This window comes from Vulpes vulpes, chromosome X, assembly GCF_048418805.1.
Source record: "Vulpes vulpes isolate BD-2025 chromosome X, VulVul3, whole genome shotgun sequence".
Lineage (NCBI taxonomy): Eukaryota > Metazoa > Chordata > Mammalia > Carnivora > Canidae > Vulpes > Vulpes vulpes.
This window is the reverse complement of record NC_132796.1, coordinates 27,711,645-27,733,265: the sequence shown is the minus strand read 5'-3', so window position 1 is coordinate 27,733,265 and position 21,621 is coordinate 27,711,645. Positions and strand designations below refer to the sequence as shown.

Below are 21,621 nucleotides of genomic sequence, written 5' to 3'. Positions count from 1 at the left end.
GAATTCTTTATTTATTCCTAAAGCAAAGATATATATGTGTGTATAGCTTCTAGTCTACAATTGAAATATTTTGTTATATTAAGCATTTTAATGTAGTTATGAAAATATAGGTATCTACATTCTTTTTGGATAATCTTTTGGAAAAGAATCCTTTTCTCAGAGGCAATAAAATACATCTTGGCATGATCTGACAATTTCTGTAAAAGAAAAACACTAAATTTCAAATCCGTTGAGTTTAGACATGAGTATCTTATTTTTTTCTCACTCATCACACACCACACAGACATGCATACACATGTGTGCACGTGTGTGCACACACACCCTCGCCATGTAGCAGGACATCCAGCAGGAACTCAATATCAGCGAGATAGAGGTTACCTCTCACTGGTTACTGACAGGAGAAGAACTGTAACAGAGGAACAATCTATTCTTTTTGTTGGCCTTGGTATGACCAGGTCTCAGGAATTTTTTTAAGACATTTTTTTATTTATTCATGAGAGATAGAGAGGCAGAGACACAGGCAGAGGGAGAAGCAGGCTCCATGCAGGGAGCCCGACATGGGACTTGATCCCTGGACTCCAGGATCATGCCCTGGGCCAAAGGCAGATGCTCAACCGCTGAGCCACCCAGGGATCTCAGGTCTCAGGAATTTAAACAGATCAGTTCCTTAGGATTCTCAGGGAGACTTGTCCATTGATAAAGGACCTTGGAATTTCTAAATTAGTTTCAGATTTCATAGGCAGCATCTTTTCCCACCCAAGAGTGTTACTTGAAAGAACTGAGGATCAGGATATTTTATGTTTCCTGCCCTCTTGTGCTAGACAATGTACCCCTAGCCCTAGAGTCAGAATCTACCTAGAACCAACCACCTTGACCCCAAACCCAAAACAAATCTGATTCAAGGAAGTCCTAGGGGACATATTGCATGTTGAATCCTACTGGTAGTAGGATGCATTGAGACTGTATAATTAGAATAACCTTAAAAAATGGATACATTTTAAAAACCGTTCAAAATCTCAAACACTGTACTTGAAGGTGTTCTAGTGCTGAAGGCCCACACCGGTGTCTTTCCAGAGGTGTGTTCAGGGAGATCCAGTCCAACATAGGACTCCAGGAAATGCAAAGGATAGTATAGTTTCGGTGATCCCTGCGTGGCTCAGCAGTTTGGTGCCTGCCTTCGGCCCAAGGCATGGTCCTGGAGTCCCGGGATCGAGTCCCGCTTCGGGCTCCCTGCATGGAGCCTGCTTCTCTCTCTCTCTCTCTCTCTCTCTCTCTCTCTCTCTCTCTCTCTGTCTCTCATGAATAAATAAGTAAAATCTTAAAAAAAAAAAAAAAGCATAGTATGGTTTCTTTGAACATAGCAGTTAGGTTCTTTTTAGGTACCACATTTGTGACCTAGAATTCAGCTACTGTCAAATGAACCTTGATAGGAATTTGGTTATGCATTTGTACACATCATTTATGCTATGTTTTAGATGATATGTGTTGCCTCCTGAGAAGGCTCAGTTTTATTAAGAAGATCTACATTATTATAGTCAGCACTTTTATTAAACCCATGTTTTACTGGTCCTCACAGAGTGAAAACTGCATAAAGAAGGCTTAGTTGAAAAAGAGAATCAGTCTTAAGAAATCCAGTGTGTGATGAATGGAAAGAAAGTTATTTTGATCTTTTCTATATATTTCCAATGATATGAAATTGACATTACAGACATCACTAGTAATAACCCTTATATATACATTATATAGTTTAAAGGTTTGTTTCCTCTATGACATTTTCTGTTTTGTGTAGCATTTTCTGAAGAATGCATTAGATTGCTTTATTATTTTATTTTTATTTTTTCTTTATTATTTTAATCTGAATTTGTTTTGCTGACATTTATATTCCTAAGGAACAATCGATATCTGTTTTATTAAAAAAGTGTGCTTATGTATTTGTCATAAAACTATTAGATTCTGAAAGAACCTAAGGCAAACTCAATTAGCCATCAGTTCTAATTGTGCTTTTACCTCAAGTGGTTTTTCTTTCCCTAGAGGACAGTCAGGGATGCTGTTGACATTAAATGCAAAAGGAAATAAAAAATCAAACAAGATTTCTAGTTGACATTGCTCACTGGACATACTCTTTCCTCCCCAAGAAACTATTTCTTCATTAAAAATGTTCTTTTGGAAAGCTGATCTCAGTTTCTTGTCTTCATACTGAAAAATGGTCCATATATTGGCAGTGAATGTTTTGTATTGCTCACTGGCAAGTGATATCTCTAAGGGTGGCCTGTTATATGCTAAAAACAAAGAACTTTGAGTCCTGAAGAATGCTGCAACCTCTAGTTAGGTCAATTTTCAGAAAATATAGTAGGAAAAATTCAGCCAGGGCAAATTACTGTGATATACATTAAATACCTTTGTGGATTTCATTTTGGTTAATTTTTCCAGCATTTCTAAATGCTTTACTGTATATTTCTCTGACAAGGAGCAAATTTAATAATTTTAAATTTCGGCAGCCTTTCTTTCCTTAGCCTTAACTTTCTTGTTGAGGTGCTAATGAGCTGTGAAAAGGCCAAATGGAAGAGAAATAAGAGCTCCAGATAATCCATACTCTGATAAACTACTCCCATGATAATTGGCAGTTTATGGTTCTTGTGGGACAGTGGGAAAAATCAGCCATGTTGGCCAAGTACACAGGGCAACTGTGTTAATAACGTTGTAAAAGAAGTTTACAAGGCAATCACAATCCTTTTAAAACAAATGTCATGTGTGTACCTTCAGGCCTAGGCACAATTGGATTTTCTGAAAAGCTTTATAGGTCAGATTGGGTTATATCCCAGCATTTCTAAATCGGGAGATTCTACTACATCTGAAACAAATGATGTTCTATGTGTTGGTAAATTCAATTTAAATTAAAAAAAAGCTAAATCAGGAGATTCTAAACATACTTGTGACTCTTTACCTTGTAGTTCAAATGAATTTCCTTTCCTTGATTTATAGTTTCCCCAGAATGAACATACATTTGGCCTTTTCTGCTCATTTGCATGATTTTTAATTCATCCTTATGTTAAGGTTTTTAATTGCTGCCATATTTTAATACTCAAGGTTTAATTCATTGTTTTAATTTGTGAATTTGATGATAATTCTGTTCTCTTCCTATATGAAATGAGGCCAACCTATAAAAATATATATATATATATATATTTTTTTTTTTTTTTTTTTTTTTTTTTTTTACCTACACGAGGGTTTATTTACAAGCTCGAGCTTGGGTCCAAGTACACCCGACACAGTGGGGCAGGGACTTGGACCAAAAAATATATTTTTATAGAATAAATAGAGATTTTGTGGAAAATTTCCAAGGGTTATACAAATCAAGAAAATGGTAACTGATTCACCTCGAGAGTATTTTTAAAATGTAATGAAGCATTGTTTTTAAATATAGTATTTGTTATCTCAGTATGTGAATAAAGGAAGTATTTTTATTCCTTTTGTTTCTTTCCTTTTTTTTAAAAGTAGAGCAATCTGAAGTATGCCAATAGGCATGTTTTTTTTTTATGTTTTATATTTTCCTTTTTCAAATATTTATTTAAATGCCAGATAGTTAACCTACAGTGTTAATATTAGATCTAGGTATAGAATTTTGTGATCCATTACTTCCATATAACACTGAGTGCTCATCATGACAAGTACCCTCCTTAATTCCCATCACCTGCTTACCGCACACCTCTCCCCACCCCCTGCTGCACCAGCAACCCTCAGTTTGCTCTCTATAGTTAAAAGTCTGTTTTCTGGTTTGTCTCTTCCGTCTCATCCCATGTTCATAGGCATGTTTTAAATTTTGACATGCATGTGTTCAGATTATGATTATGTATTAATAAAAAATCCCAGTGATGCAGCTGCTGCATATTTTATAGTATCCATGATTTTATGTGGTGATTAAAAAAATTAAGTACATAAGTAAGTTTTAGGGCGTTGGCTAATGAAACCTATGGTAGGTTTTTAAAAAAATCTTTATATAAACAATATATCTATTGAGAGTACAGAAGTTGTATGCCAAGATCAATCCATATAACATGTGACATTAGTCATTGGAGGGTCTGGGGAAGAGAGAGATTGGATGAATCACAGAATTCTATCAATAGTTCTGGGGATGTATGAGAGGCTTGTAATTATTATACTCACCTGAAATATGGCATGTTATTATATCTTGATTCTTAAATGCAATTTTACCAATCTAGATACCTCTGGGAAATGTTTCTTCCCCTTAAGTTATTAAAATGCCTGGCAACATAGTTAAAATTACAGCTTCTGTGAGCCAGATCCTGAGTTAATCTCTCATCTCTGTTTTTTAACTGTGTGACCTTGTTCTAACCTTTGAGAATCTGGTCTTCTTGCTATAACATTTAGACAGTAATCACCCCTTATGTTATAAGGTAAAATTAGGTAATTTAACATGATGCTTACACCATACCTTACAGATAGTAAACAGTGCATTGTTCTTGTGTTTTAATTATAAATTCTGTAGCTATTTAGAGGATGAAGAAAGCATTATAAGTTAGAGGATAGATAAAAGTGGGAAGCATTATAAGTTAGAGGATAGATAAAAGTGGGAAGCACCCACGTAGGAGGTACATAGGATGATTTAACAGGGTTCTAAACCAAAAGAATATATCACAATTTCTCTTCATATTTCTTCTAATTTTAAAATTAAGAAAAATTTATTAAAGAAAAATATTAATGTATAATATTCAGGTTTTCAGATGATTTCATGTAATATATGGCACTTGATATCCTCAATAGAAAGTCAGAGATCTTCAGTAGGATAGGTTAGTAGTGGGGCCCTCCCCTGTCTATTAGCACCATTGATGTTGTGGATGCATTGCAATGCATGTGAACAGTTATGTGGGTTTATAGATTGTGTTATTGTAAGTAATAGAATACCTACAATATTTTGCAGCAAAATAGAAGTGTCCTAGATATTTATTTTTACTGTACAGAAGTGTTCTAGTTATGGCAAAAACAGTTTTAAAAACTTAAGTTATGTGTTTTCTTTTTCAAAAAGACAAATGTTCCAAATATGCTGAACATTTCTGTGTTGGCAAGTGGCTCAGAGGACTATGTTATTTCTCAGATATTTCCAAAAGCAGTAAAAACACTTGATCTCTCTTTTCAAGGCAAAGTTCTGTAGTAACAATGATTAAGAAAGAAACTGCATTTTGTAAGAAATGCATGCTATGGAGAGAGTATTTTAAAAAAAGGATTTGGCAATATTCTCATCATAAATCTATCACTTGTAAAAGCTATCACATGTACCTACAGAGACTTGAAAGCAAAATTCAAAAAAATTAAAATATTATTAGTGAAATGTTTCCCTGAGGTTTTGAATCCATATTATAAATGTAAAAATATGTTCATTTTATATTGAAGAAATTCTGACTTAGATGATAAAAGATTAAATTTTTGTAGCTAGATTTTTAAAAATAAGCAATGGATTGGGTGAAAAGCAAGTAGGGCAGCTAAGTTGAATCAGGCCTCAAAATTGGTATTGAACAAAATGATTTAAAAAGTGGAATATGCACTCATAAATATTACTTTGGTAAAGATGAACAGTTTATAAAATTGGAGAGCATCATTGTAAAGGATCAGGAAAAGTCATACAGGAACTGATATTTGGGCTAGAACTTTAAAGGAGAATATGATTTAAATGTGTTTGGGAAGTGTTTTTTTTTTTTTAAATATGTTTGTAGTAGAAATAGACAAGTAGGAAAGTGAAATGTGTCAAATGTGTGATTTGTAGGTGTCCAGAACCCTGAGAGAGAGAATGGAAGGAAACATCTGAGTCCACTATATGATAGAGAATGGATTTGGAGCTTTATATTAAGAGTAAAATCACCGGTTTATTGCATACAAGAATAACATACTCAATATAAATGTAGCTGCTCTCAAGTTGGGTTGAAGTAACCAAAAGAAGAGGGAATCAATTTGGAGAGAATGTGATTCATGTAGTTCTTTGTTGTTACAGGGCCTGGTTTCTCAAAGCATCACTGCTGACATTTGGGGCCCAATTGTGTTTTGTTGCTGGAGGGGGAATGGGTGGTAACTATTGTACTTGAGCTGCTGGTGAGCAGTGCATTATAGAATGCTTAGCAGAATTCCTCATCTCTACCCACTCAATGTCCTAGACATCAGTAGCACCCTCTACTTCAGCACTGACCATCAAAACTGTTTCCAGATATTGTCAAATATTCCTAAGAGGGTAAAATATCTCCTGGTGGAGAACCCGTGTTTTAGGGTGATGACACTAAATATAAAAGAAGAGGTGAATGTGAAATCAGTTGTAAAGGATGTTCGCTGCTTTCAATCAAATTGTTCAGGGAAGAACAGAAAGTCACTTCACTCATAATAAAAGTTTAAAAAAAATTGCACTTATCTTTATGACATGCATTTTCTGTGTCAGCCTCACTTGGGGCCCTTAAATCCTTTTCCAGTGTCTTTCCTCCATCAGGGGTGATTCCTTTTAGGCTATAGCCCACCCTGACTTTTGAGTCTTTTACTTCAAGATACAAGAAAAAATGACAGTACAACAAGAGATAAAGACTTGTCAAAAGGTTCCACACTTTTTCTGTCACTTGCAGTGAGCCCATATGCATACTTCTCAGTTTTCTGAGCCTTAAGATTAAAAGCTTTGATTGTCAATGGGACCCTGAAGTATAAACCTTGAAGCATGCTCATTCCTATTAGGAGCCAATGAGAAAATTGAAGAACTACCCATTTCATTCAGCTACTCTCTGCATGCACCCTCTAGACCACCTGCATCAATGGGGCAGAAGACTTGGGTCTTTGTTACTGGTCTTGAGGCAGAGGGCAGAATTTGCAACTGTTAATAAGATTCAACAGTTTTCTCAGGGTTTGACGCCATTAGCATCTTCCCTATAAATGTCAAGCTTTAAAAGCCTTAAAAAAGAATCTTTCTTTGAAGACAATAGGGAGATAAATAGTATACTACTAGTAAGGCAGCAGGTGCTATAAATGGGGTGTGCCCTTTCTTCTCTCTGATGTGGAAAGATACAGTAACTTTGACTTAATTCCCTTAGGAAAAATACTGTCCTAATATTAATATAAAGTAAGATGGGAAATTGTTACTTGGCAGGTGCTAGGAAATTCATTATTCAACAGAAATCAGTTACGTTCTACTATATGTCAGACACAGTATAGTGAACAAAATAAACAAAACTACATTCATGGAGCTTACTATGAGAGCTTTTCTGAAAGATGTATCATACCCCACTTTTAGGGGTAGGGAAAGGAGAGAAAAGCTTGTAAAATAAATAAATAAAATCTAAAGAATTTAGTGATACATCTGAAAGGTGATGAGGTAATCCCAGTAGCTGGTGTACCTGAAATAAGTGGAGATAAGCATTGTCCCTGAGGGAAAATGACCTATTTAGCAAAACTGTGTCAATTCAGTTGGATATTTTTTTATAATCTAGAACCTAAGTAAAACCAAACTCCCTTTTCTTTTAATTGAAGTATAGTTGACATATAATGTTACATTAGTTTCAGGTGTATAACAGTGATTTCACAACTCTATACATTATGCTTAGGTCACCATGAGTGTAGCTACCATCTATCACCATACAATGCTATTATGATACTACTGACTTAACTCTGTGTGCCTTACCTTTCATCCCATGACTTACTCATTAACTGGAAGCCTGTATTTCATAATCCCCTTCAACTATTTTGTCCATCCCCCCAGTCCTCTCCCCTTTGGCAACCGCCAGTTTGTTCTCTGTATTTATGGGTCTGTTTCTGCTTTGCTTGTTCATGCATTTGTTTGGTTTTCTAGACTTCACATATAAGTGAAATCATATCATATTTGTCTTTTCTGTGTGGCTTATTTCACTTAGCATTATACCCTCTGGGTCTGTCCCTATTGTCACAAATGACAAGATCTCAATCTTTTTTTAGGGCTGAGCGTATTCCATCACACATACACACAAACACACCATATCCTTTTTATCCATTTATCTATTGATCACACTTCTTGGATTAGGATAAATAATGCAGCAATAAACATAGGGATGCAAATATCTTTTTGAATTAGTCTTGGTTTTTTTTGGGGGGGGGTAAATGTGCAGTATTTATGCATATTGGATCATATGGTATTTCTATTTTAATTTTTCAAGGGCTATCCATAGTGTTTTCCATAGTGCCTACACCAATTTACATTCCCACCAACAATGCACAAGCATTCCTTTTTCTCTACATCTTAGTCAACACTTATTATTTTTTTATCTTTTTAATTCTAGCCATTCTGACAGGTGTGAAGTGTTAACTCATTGTGGTTATCAATTGGCATTGCCCTGGTGATGAGTAGTGTTGAGCATCTTTTCATGTGTCTGCTGGCCATTTGTATGTTTTCTTTGGAAAAATGTCTCTTTAGATCCTTTACCCATTTTTAAATTATATTGTTTGTATGTCAAGTTGTACAGGTTTTTTTTATATATTTTGGATATCAACCCCTTATCAGATATATCATTTGCAGATATGTTCTCCTGTTCAGTAGGTTGATGTTTTGTTTGTTGATGGTTTCCTTCATTATGCAAAAGCTTTTTGTTTTGGTGTAGTCCCAATAGTTTTTTGTTTGTTTGTTTGTTTGTTTGTTTCCCATTGCCTGAGGAGACATATCTAGAAAAATGTTGCTAAAGCTGATGTCAGAGAGGTTGCTGAGTATGTCTTCTTCTAGGAGTTTTATGGTTTTAAGTTTCACATTTAGACAAACTCTGTTTTGTTAATATTACCTCTTCCTTCTCTATTCTGTATTGCATAAGAATAATAAAGCAATGGAAGCAATTTTATAAAGGCTGAATGGAAAAGGGTGATGGTGGATGTCAGTAAAAATGCTCTGTATATTATCTGTGAACCTTAAAATAGTCTATAAGTTAATACTGTCCTATTTCTTTGCAGATGTGTATCAGGAGTCTGAAATTAGATTACTTTGTCAAACACACACTGCTTAAAAATTTCAGAGCTTCAAGAATTTGAACTCAGGTCTATCTTACTCTGAAGTGAGGCTGATGTAAAGTTCCCTGAGGGCAGGCAGTAGTTCTCTGTGTCATGTTACCTGTGAGATATTGCTACATACAGGGGCGGGGATAGAGCCGGGGAAGGCATTGAAATTTTAGAAGACAATAGCTCGGACATGCAATAGAGTGGGAAAGGAGCCTACTAGGGTCAGTTTGAGGGGGAGAGCTTTGATGAAAAGAGATAATCAACAGTGGGAAGTTCCCGATTCTGTGAAAGAAAATGATTATGTAAAAAGGAATGAGATTCTTGATTCCATGAAAAGGCATGAGATTTAATATGAGAAGCAAATAGATTATCAGGAAATGGCAAAATATAGCCTGAGGGTCAGAATCAGTCGGCCACCTGTTTTTTTAATAGTTTTATTGGAACAACTCCAAGCTCATTCACTTACGTATTACCTATGATTGCTTTTGTGCAATAATCTGCAATGACAGAACTCAGTAGGTGCAGCTGGCCTGCAGTGGCCTGGAGTACTAAAGATACTCATTATCTGGCACTTGACAGAAAAAGTTAAGGTTTAAGGATCTTTGGATTTTATAATAGGAAGAGTAAGATTCTCCATTGAAAAATGAAATGAAGAGGTTAGCATTAGTGCAGGTGTGGATGTTTGTAGATTTGAGGGGTGTCTAATGTGATAACTTCAAATTTAGTTAAATATAGACTTGTTAAATAAATAGTTTATAATTTAATAATAATGATAATAATAAATGATTATTAGTAATAAATGATAATAATAAATGATTATGAAATAAAACAAAAAATTTTAAATGGCTACATTAAAATACATAATGACCAATTTTCTTTCATAGCTGTTATATGTGCTTTATAGCAAACTAAAGACTACAGTCATTTGGGGGGGTACCATTTAAGTGTCATTATATTTGGATAATAGTTTTCATGATATATATAATTGGATAATAATGTGTTTCATGATTTTATATATATATATATATATATATATATATATATATATACATACACACAGAAATATGATGTACATATTTGGCTTTGGAAAAAATTTTAAATAAGCACCATTTGCCTGAAGCAATATACTTATAAATTGTTTTATTTTAAAAGTATCATCTGGTGGGGGCACCTGGGTGGCTCAGTGGTTAAGTGTCTGCCTTTAGCTCAGGTTGTGATCCCAGGATCCTGCCCGCTTCTCCCTCTGCCTGTGTCTCTGCCTCTCCCTCTGTGTGTCTCATGAATAAATAAATAAATCTTAAAAAAAATCATCCAGTGAATCATATTTTATTTAGATATATGTACAAGACTGATTAAAATAAGTAAAACTTGGGATATTTGCGTTGGGTATATTTGGCAGTAGATATGATTGTTAAACTTGGGAGTGAGGAAGAGAGCATTAAGAATTGATTTGGTCTTCTCAAACATTTTGTAACTATCTTAGTTTCTTTTTAATAATAAATTTATTTTTTATTGGTGTTCAATTTGCCAACATACAGAATAACACCCAGTTCTCATCCCGTCAAGTGCCCCCCTCAGTGCAAGTCACCCATTCACCCCCACCCCCCGCCCTCCTCCCCTTCCACCACCCCTAGTTTCGTTTCCCAGAGTTAGGAGTCTTTATGTTCTGTCTCCCTTTCTGGGAGTCTTTATGTTCTGTCTCCCTTTCTGAACTATCTTAGTTTTAAATTACTTTTAGAAAATCCCCAATTCTTTGAATTCCTACTTGTATGAAGCTCAACCAAATATTAACTTTTAAAATTATTGAACCATACCAAAACTATTATAGTTATTATGTCCATCTTTCTTCTCTGGAATCCATAGATCTCATAATATTCCTTAAATCCTTCAGAATGACAAGAAAGGATGTAGGTTTACTGGGGGTTCAATTTCTTTTCCAGCACCTCATAGGTGTGACCTCAGTTTTCTCATCAGGGAAATGGGCCCTCTTTTAGGATCATTGTGCAAATTATATGACATAATGTATGCAAAGAAATTACTTAGCTGGATACTCTTCATCCACTACCTAATGAATTATAGAGAAAGCTATTTTGTATAGGAATTTATTGATATTTGTCAAAAACTTTATTGTAAACTGTATTAATAAAAAAGATACACCTTTTATATTAAATACTTAACTCTTCCATTATTTTCTTTCTAAACTTTTGGCAGAAAAGAGTTTGTCATAGCAATATTTACTTGTTTTCAGTCCTTTTTGATCTTGTAGGAAAGGGCCTGTTACTCTGTAGGTGATAATAGCCAAGACAAAAAATCTTAGAAGGAAGTGAAGAAAAGAGGAAATGGGCATGTGGGTGGCTCAGTCAGTTAAACATTTGCCTTCAGCTCAGGTCATAATCCCAAGGGTCCTGAGATGGAACCTCAGGTCTGGCTTTCTGCTCAGCAGGGAGCCTGATGCTCCCCTTTCTTGTGCTCTCTCTTGCTCTCTCTCTCTCTGTCAAATAAGTAAATAAAATCTTTAAAAAAAAGAAAAGAGGAAACAAAGGAATAAAAGATGTATAATTTAGAGAAGAAATGTATGCCCAGTAAAATATGAAAAAGTACAATTAGATAAATTAGAGGGGAAAAAAGGAAATAAACAGTAAATACACACACACATGAATTATCAAAGGAAATATCAGGAAAAAGTACATATTTAAAATCATGAGTGTTTCACACCATGGTACTCTTATTTTTTTCAGACATGATCATTGGTTGAAACATATTTTGGATGAGACCATAAAGTTGAAGAACAAATGAGTTGCAGTGATAAAATTAGATACTCAAAACAATTTAATTCAATTAGTATTTATTATTTATCTTTGTATTGTGTCTTCTATTAGGCATGGGACAGAATCCCTGCCTTCAAAGAATATAGAGATTTGTATAATGTCTGAAGGTATATACTATATTATGTACTTGAAAGTTGGTAAGAGAATAGATCATACATGTTCTCACCACAAAAAAAGAAATAGTAATTATATGTTGGAGGTGTTAGCTAAAGCCACACTGGTAATTATATTGTAATATATATGTATCAAATCAACATGTTCACCTTAAATTTACACAACATAATACATCAACTATATCAACAAATCTGGGAAAAAATGAAAAAGTTATATGGATTGAAAATTGATGAAACCAAATGAACTGGAATCTTCATTGAGAATATGTTCCAGAGAGGGAAGGTAAATTAAGCAGATAGACATATGATTTTATGGTAGAAAGGTTATTTTTTTTTTTTTAAATTTTTATTTATTTATGATAGTCACAGAGAGAGAGAGAGAGGCAGAGACACAGGCGGAGGGAGAAGCAGGCTCCATGCACCGGGAGCCTGATGTGGGATTCGATCCCGGGTCTCCAGGATCGCGCCCTGGGCCAAAGGCAGGCGCCAAACCACTGCGCCACCCAGGGATCCCGGTAGAAAGGTTATTTTAAAGTCACATATTAGCTCTTAGAAATACATGTATCTTTATAGTAAAGTCTCAGCTCCTAGAAACTCTGGGCATGCTAGTGTATTAGATGGTCTATAAATTTTGTGGAAGTAACAAAGGCACAAAATAGAAATGGATTATCTAGGGAACAAGTTTATTTATCTTTCAGAATGATCTGGATTTTGGTGGTCTGGGCTTTGCAGGAAAGCTCTGCTCATCCAGGGACCAAGATTTTTTTTTTTCCGTGTTCTGGTCTCCTCTAGATTCTGGCTTCATCTCCATGATCAAGGATAGCTCACCATCATGTCTGTATGACAGACTGTGGGAAGGAAGAAAGTTCAAAGAGGAGAGTATATTGATTCTTCTTAAGTCTTGACAAAGAAGTTGCATACATGCTATTCCTTTCACCAGTATTTGGGCACATGTCACACCTAACTGCAAGGGAAGCTGGGAACTATAGTTTATATTCTGGATAGCCAAATAGTCATCTCTACTTTCTGCTATTATGTAAGAAGTGGAGAACAGATACTGAAGGACCAGCAGCTTGGCAGTGGCCAGTTTTTTCTAGGTATTAAGTTGAGCACTTTGGTTCCATAACCACTTGTTTAATTGGTTTCCGGGTAAGATTTTTTTTTTAAAAAATGTAAATATATACATAACACACATACGTATGCAGATGATATACTTCTTTTATCTTAAACAGAGCATACTAAGCACAATATAGCATTTCTGCAAGACATTCTGTGATAATAAAGAAAATCAGCTTAGCTGATATTGAAAATGAAAGGCAAGTAATAGGAATTGTAGAAGGTGTGGGTTTCAAACGATGGGTTTGGCACATGTCTTCCTTTAGAAAATAATGATATTGGCTTTACTTTTTGCTCATCTTCCTCTGTCTTATAAAAGAGAGTTGGTACCAGCACATGAGTTGTGTCACATTGCTGCCTTTCTGTTGTCCTCTTCTTCAATGTGATATCAGTTTCTGTCCTGCAAGCATTGTTCAGAACTCTCCATCTAATTTCTGACTTACTAACATTATGGAGTCCAGGTATTATTTTTTAGTGGTTTCAAAACCATTGACTCTGAAATTGTGGAAGTGAAGAAAATAAAAATATATACATATATAATTTGTCAAGGCAACATTGATTTGCTAAACTATAATCTGAATGGAATGGCATTGAGCATCTCTTATCAACATTTCCTTTTAGCCTTCTTTAAGTGGACACATCTTATATACTTGGCATAAGACAACGTGCAATATAGTTGCTGTTTGTAATCAAAATCCTTCCAAAGTGATTAAGGAGATTTGAGATTAGAATGTTAGTTCAAGAGCTTTTTTTTTTTTTTTTTTTATGAACCTGAGCTATAACTTACCCTAATCAATGTTTCTTTCTTTCTTTCTTTCTTTCTTTCTTTCTTTCTTTCTTTCTTTCTTTCTTTCTTCTTTTTTCTTTCTTTCTTTTTATTGAGATGTAATTATAGTATAACATTATATTAGTTTTAGGTGTACACTACCTGCATACAAATGATGATTCATGGTATTGGAAAAATGATCATAGTAGTCTAATTAACACCTATCACTACACATAGTTATAGATAAACTCTCTATATATTTTTATTTTAAAGTTTTATTGAGATATTTTGTGAAGATGCTATTTCATAGATTCTTCCTTTTTAAATTTTATTTAAATTTATTAATTAGCATAGAGGATATTATTAGTTTCAGGGGTAAAATTTAGTGATTCATCAGTTGCATATAACACCCAGTGCTCATTACATCAAGTGCCCTCCTTAATGCTCATCACCCATTTACCCCATCTCCCCATCTCGCTGTTTCATAGATTCTGAACTCATTTTCTTCATCAATAGAGATGTATCAAATTGTAAAGATATGTGTTTGTAATACAGTCAACTTGGTTTGACATCACAGAAGAGCAAATTACCTTTGTGACCTTTGGCATATTCACTTTTTCTGCTCCCAGTTCCTCATACTACTATTCTCTGTCATCTTGATGTGTTGTGGTGAAAAATGACATAGTACACGTTAAGTGCCTAGCAAATTGACTGACACTAAGTGCCCAATAAATAATAGCAGCTGTTGTTATTGCTTTTATAGATGTTGTTGTTGTTGTGATTGTTGTTTTAATATCACCGTAACAGCAGACCATAATATTTTCTAAATCTTTATTAGAGCTTAACTTGGATCAGAATTTCAGGCACAAGCAATATTAAAAATCACCTATTTAATGGTATGATTAGAGTGAATTGCATGTACAGTGTTGCATGATGGATTAATTTTTCATAAATCACTTCTGTAATCATTTTTATACTTTGAATGATACCCTGGTTTACATGTTGTATCTTTGAGGAAGCACAGTGGAAATGTGACGAGAATATTTCCACATACTAATCCTGGTTCCTGTGAACTGTTCTGTTATTTAGTAAAAGAACCACTTGGTTATCCCTCTGTAATCCTTTAGCTTTCAAATAATCTTTCTCTGAAGAATAAAAAGATTATAGAATGCACCAAAAAATTCACCATTCATGCGTCAACTTGACTCTATAAAAAAAAAAGTATGACACATTTAAAGGAGTTAAGTGATAAAATTTTCAAATGTTCTTGAAGTGTTTATACATCCAAGAACAATAAAACTGTTTGTATCTAGGTTAAAACTCATATCATGTTTTAAGGTTGCATTTGGGGAAGTTGCCAAAATAGATTGGTTTCAACAGAAATATAAAACTACTGAGTAATAGATTGTGCCCTCTGGAAACGTCCCAGCTATTTTTTAAGAGCTTTGTGGTTTGCTGGATAGCTAGTTTCACTACCTATATGTAGCCATTTGATGACTTATCTCAGTTTGAATTGCCAAAATCATGCTTCTAAAAATACACACAGCTCATTCAACTGTGTTTCCTCATAAAAGTCATTTGCCATTTCAATGAACATTGGTCCCCAAATACAGGCATTGTAGAACATTTCTTGGAAACTAGAATGTGCTTAACATTTTATATGCGTCATCTCATATAATCTTTGCAGCAGTCCTATGGAGATATATTTTTATTTTCCTTGTTTGACAGATGGGGAAACTGAGATGCCTGGAGGTTAAATAACTTACCTAAGATCAGACAGATAGTAAAGTGGGTTTTAAAAAAAGTTATGTACAGAGTAGTGTCAAGGCTGGTGCTCTGTATTTTATGACAACAGTTTCTATCACTGGAAATCAGTTTCCAGACATTTGTCCTAGGCATTGCAGGATTAACACATAGATTCATTTGTCTTCCCTCCTTAGTTAATTTTCTCCTCTCTACTCTTCCACCTTTATGCAATAGCAACATCTGCAAGGAACGTAGGTGACAATATCTGTAAGTCTTCATGCAAAAGTGCAATCATTAAGCCTCTGAAGTATGTGGATAATGTTGGATAAATTTTAATGTTCTTGATGTTGAAAACCACCAGAATTATTTCATCCATCCATTGCGAGGCCTCTCATCTGAATCATTATTTGCCCGATGTACTGCAGAGAAGCATAAACCACTGTGATAAAGACAAATTAAAATAAGATTGAAGCCTGGGGGGAAAAAAGTAGTTCCAGTGGATGATACTGGCATCTTCATTCATGAAATGATTGGTATTGCTTTCTTATGCATAAATTGTCCATAAAAAAGCAAAGATCAAGTTTCCTAGAAAATTTCCTTTGCTGCCATGGTATGTATGAACTAGCTTACAAGCTTAGGTGAAATATAAAATACTGTGGCAATGAATATTTATTTTGGGGAGCTGAAACCAAAAATGTTAGCCTCTCTACATATCTCTATGTAAATTCTAAATTTACATTTCTAAATTCTCTGTTTCTAAATTCTCTGTTTGTTGGGGGAGGTCATTGAAAGGACATTGGGGGAGGCCTGTTGACCCCTGAGCTGGACCGTGGCAAGTGGAGGTCCCTCGTTCCCTCACCCCTGCCCCTGTCCATGTAATGTGTATTCCACTAGCCTTTCCCACTCCTTGAGCTGCTCCAGGGATGCAGCCTTGAGAGAGTGATGTGATATGGAGCCCATCTGGACAATACATGTGACTGGACCCTGTTAAGATCTCTGTATAAACAAGGCTTGTATGTAAGTTCCCTTGCTTATTAAACTTGCCATCTACCAATCTGGAGTAGTTTGCCTCTTTATTTGGTCTTTCCCTGCCCTCCACATACAGGGATCAGTTTTGAATTATGCCTGGGAAGCTCCCAAGGAGCTTGGGAACCACCATTGTTAGAGATGGGTTTGTAAAGAATGTGCTTTGTTTCAAGGGTTCTATTAAAAATGGGCAAATGTGAAATTCAAGTACATTTCTTCTATTATGAATTCACTTATGCTGAAATTCGAGAATGGTTTCTAATCTTGTTTCATGAACTATATGAAATGATTTTTTTCATCTTGATCCAGAACATATATACATACACATATGTACATAGATACATATATATGCATATCTGAAACAAAAATTCACTAAACAGTATTAATCCTTAATATAAATAACACAAACTAATATTATTTACTTTAATTAATTTAAGATAGAATATTACTGGTCATGCCCCACTAAAATGACTTCATGAATCACTGGTGGATCATGACTAACAAATTTGAAAAATGGTGGTCTAGACAAAGAATTACTCAGAGCCCAGCTGACAATTTTGACTGTAATCATCTATATATGTAGAGGTGAGTTTATGGATGTAAATAATGATTAATTGAATTATTCGTGTTACTTTACATAGCTTATTCATGTTTGAATTTAGCTTTAATAAGATGATCTTTGCAAAGTTTTTGTTTTATGAACATCCTCAGGCAAAACTTGTAGATTCAGAATTTATGAGTACTAGACATCATGTCCTTGACTGTAAAAATTTGCCTTTTAAAATTATCTCCAAAATTTCAAGCCTCTGTAAATATCAGTAAATCATGAAGTGTTTATTTTATTTCTATTGAAGTGTAGTTGGCATACAATATTATACTAGTTTCAGGTGTACAACTGGAGATTTGACATTTATATACATTATGAATTGATCACCATAATAAGTCTAATTACCATCTGTTACCAGTGTTATTATATTATTATTGACTATATTCCCTGTGCTGTCTTTTACATCCCCATGACTTACGCATTTTAGAACGGGGAGTTTGTACCTCTTAATCATCTTTACCTATTTCACCCATCCCCCCCGAACTCCCGTCTGACAACCACCAGTTTGTTTTCTGTATTTATGAGTCTGTTTCTGTTGTGTTTTTTAGATTCCTCATATAAGTGGAGTCATACGGTATTTGTCTTTCTCCATCTGACTTATTTCATTTAGCATAGTACCCTCTAGGTCCATCCATGTTGTCCCAAGTGGCAAGATTTCCTTCTCTTTTATGCCTGAGTGATATTCCGTTGTGTATATATGTCACATCTTCTTTATCCACTTATCTAACCATGAGAGTGTTTACTTTTCTAATCCAAATTATGCATTGGGAGAATGTAGTTTTGTGTTGCTTGAGTGATAGTGCTGTTTACAATTTATCATTTTGAAAAGATATTTTGAAATCAAGATCACTAATGATTTTTTGAACTTTTATGTAGGAGCTAGGTTGATGTCCAAGTTTCAGAAAGGTTTGATTTAATTGATGTTTACTCTTAGAAGTTTTTTGGATCATTTTTTGCTACAATAATTTTCTGGCTTTCAGTCTGACCAGTGACTTAAGAAGGTAAGGTGGAGCAGATTGTGTTTTGTAATGGTTCTTATGCATATATCTTATATCTATATCTATATCTTTATCTATATATAAATACAATAATAATTACAGTTATCTCGTTCTTTATTGGGTTCTTACACAAGGTCGGGCATTCTGCTAAACACTTTATATACTATTCTTTAATTCTTACCACAGTCTTCTTAGGAGAGTAATATTGTTCCTGTTTTACAGAGGAGGAAACTAAGGCTAATGATAGGGCTAAGTAACCTTCCCAGGGTGACAAGACCTCAGGCCAGAGATAAGATTCAAACGTTGACTGCCTCCAAAGCCCCCAGGTTTTACAATGGCATTGTACTGTACATGATAATAAAGCACCTATCTCCTCTCACCTGTAACCCAGAGGAGCCAAAATAGCCAGGATTGAATTGCACTTTTTTTTTTACCTAGGTTGGCTGTACAAGGTGCAGTACAACAAAAAATGAAATACAGAACACTTTTCTGAAAAAGCAGGAATGAAAGTGCTGTTAAAATTAAAATATAAAGCCATTTCCTTTATTCCACAGTCTCTCTTTCCTGACTTGCCCTTGTGTTTTTATTTGCTGTTTAGCTTTATACTGAATAAAGAAAATTAAAATTTTAAAGTATTAGCATGAGTTTTACTGCTCATTGTTACATTGTGCAATTGCAGTTGTAAATGCAAATATAAGACCATGTAACTCATGCAGAATCACCAGCACTACACAATTTGTATTTCGTAGCTTGTATGTGCCTATGTATTTCATTCTTAATGTGGAAACACTGCAAAAGCAACTTAGCTGTTTTTATTTTACTTCTTGATAGGTGCACATTCTACTAATACTGTCAACTTTCAGCATTCTGATGAGTAAGGAAGGATTAAAAGAACAAGGAACCAAAAAAAAAAAAAAAAAAAGAACAAGGAACCATGGGTTGTTGCCCTTTCCCTTTCTTTCTGTGCCATCAATTTCAGCCTAAATGGTTAGTTAATACAGGAAAGAAAGATGAGTAAGAAAGGATATTGAAGGGCTCTTTAGTTCATGTTTTCATAGAATTGCCTTCTTTCTGCATTTGAAGCAAGTTCAGGTTCACCTAGAAAGCATGAGTTCCTGGGCTGTTAGTGCCCTCACTCATCCATAGACCTACTTACCCTGCGCTCGTGTTTAGTATTGCTAAATCCCCACATCTCCTGTGTCCACCAGCATTCTCTGCTCATGGAACATCAACAACACTGTATGTAAATGGGGGTGGATATACATATTGTACTTTATTTCCTCTGTATATGTGCATACTTTGTCACCTTCTCAGGCTTCACTTGTATTACCCATGTTCAGAGATAAAATTATTAAGGATATTAAGATGGTGAAGTCAAGAAGCAGATAAAACAAGCAAGATGTCCTTCTTGGACACCTTGCCTTGGGGTACTGTACAGCTACTCAGATTGCATAGCCATGAAGCTGGTCCTGTCTATATACATCTCCCAGGCTTCCTTTTTGGGACTTTTCTCCTTTTAATGCTTACTTTGATATTTATTATTCATAGCAACTAGGAGTGGAAAGAAGGGATACATCATTGAATTTGTTCAGACCCCTAAGACCTTCAGAAATTTGCCTTGACCTGGAGGTGGGCCCATGCAAATAGCTCTCTCAGGGTACTTATGCTCTGTGTGAAGTCCTAGAGTTGTGTGATTTTGACTTAGGATGACATGTTTCTGCCAGTTCTCTAGAAACAGATGCAGAGCACATCACTTGATGAAAATATCACACTACACACCTGCCCCTATGTCTTTTCATCTTAAAGGACTTACTGGTTGAAGAAATTTATAATAATAAAGTTTTAAAGTTGGAGCGTTTATCAGAAGAGCAGTTAGGTTTGTGCTGGCAGCTCAGTGGGGTAAGGCCCAGCATTGGGAGTGACTAGAAATTGAAGACAAACATGTCTGAAGAAAGCCATGGAAAGGATGAATCTTTTCCTTAGGCACAATCATGAAGTCTCCCATGTAGCTTCTGGGTGTTCTACACTGAATTTTGTTTCCTTTCCAGAACCCTGTTTGTTAGGGCGCAGGACTTGCTGTCTTTGGGGGTGTACAGAAAATTCTCCAAATATTTCTCTAATATCTTTGTTCCCCTTATCTATGTCAGCAGTTTGTCTGTGTCCCTTACTTCAGCAGGATTTTTGAAGCCTGGCCACCTACCACGAGTACACTCGACCCAAAGAAAAAATTCACGCAGATGTTCTTATTTGCTCAAATTCTAACCATTGACAATTGCCCTAATACTAAAGCAGCCGACACAGAGGTTCGCCCAAGAGTTCTATCCTGTCACCTGGTAGTACTGGTCCTATAGTTTGTGGATCCCTGCTAACATGGCAAGGTTTAGAAGTCAGTATTCTATCCTGGGAACTACACTGCCCTCTCCAGGCGATGATTCTAATGTCACCATCACTTGGAGCGAGGTGGGGAGAAGGTACGGACATGTATGATGCTCCAGCTACTCCGAAGAAATCTTTTCTCACTAGTTTTCTCCATTCAGTCTCCATGCTTTTCTTCTTCTCCACCTTGGAGCTAGGTAGAAGGTGGCGAGCCCAGAAACCCGGTCCCCTCTTAGCAGTGCCTTCATAGGCGGCCTGGACCTTCTTTTTAGAATCATGGCCAGTTTGTTCCTGTTGTTCTCAGCTCTGTGGTTACAGGAAATATGTAGAGTTTCAAGACAACTGTTGGGAGTCTTAACAGAATACCTAACAGCCTGCTAATTATTATTATTTTTAAAAAATATTTTATTTATTTATTCATGAGAGACACACAGAGAGAGGGGCAGAGACACAGGCAGAGGAAGAAGCAGGCTCCATGCAGGGAGCCAGACGTGGGACTTGATCCTGCGTCTCTAGGACCACACCCTGTGCTGAAGGCGGCGCCACACCACTAAGCTACCTGGGCTGCCCACATCCTGCTAATTAAATGTGGAAGCAAAGACTTCATATTTTACTTCTCCTAAGATAATGTCTTGCTACTGAAACCATGGCCTTCTGGAGATAAAAGCTTGATTTATAGAAGTGATCAATTTTACTGTTAGAAATTTCACACGTGTGAATGAGGTGTTTCTCTGTACATTTTACTTTCTCTTCCCACTTATTTTAATACTGATAGCTTTGCTGCCATTTACATTTTCAGATATTTTATTCCCAACTCTTGGGAAGAGATGTTTCCTTGAATGCCATTGCAAAAGTATGTAAATATAATGCCAATAATGTATATATGTAAAGGATTGAAAACAAAATGAAAACAGTTACCTGTGGATGGACATTAGTAGGATTTAAAATCCAACACGAAGAGATGGTGTATTAATTCACTCCTTATGGTAATCCAGGAAAGCTTTAATAGATTATTAATTTGACATGGATTTCAACTACCTTGTGAGAA

The 21,621-nt window shown here is 35.4% G+C and overlaps 1 protein-coding gene across 2 annotated transcripts in view; it reads left to right on the top strand.

The window, feature by feature from the left end:
* DMD (dystrophin) overlaps positions 1-21,621 on the top strand; it is a 2,426,617-nt gene that overhangs the window by 927,186 nt on the left and 1,477,810 nt on the right. The window lies entirely within an intron of this gene.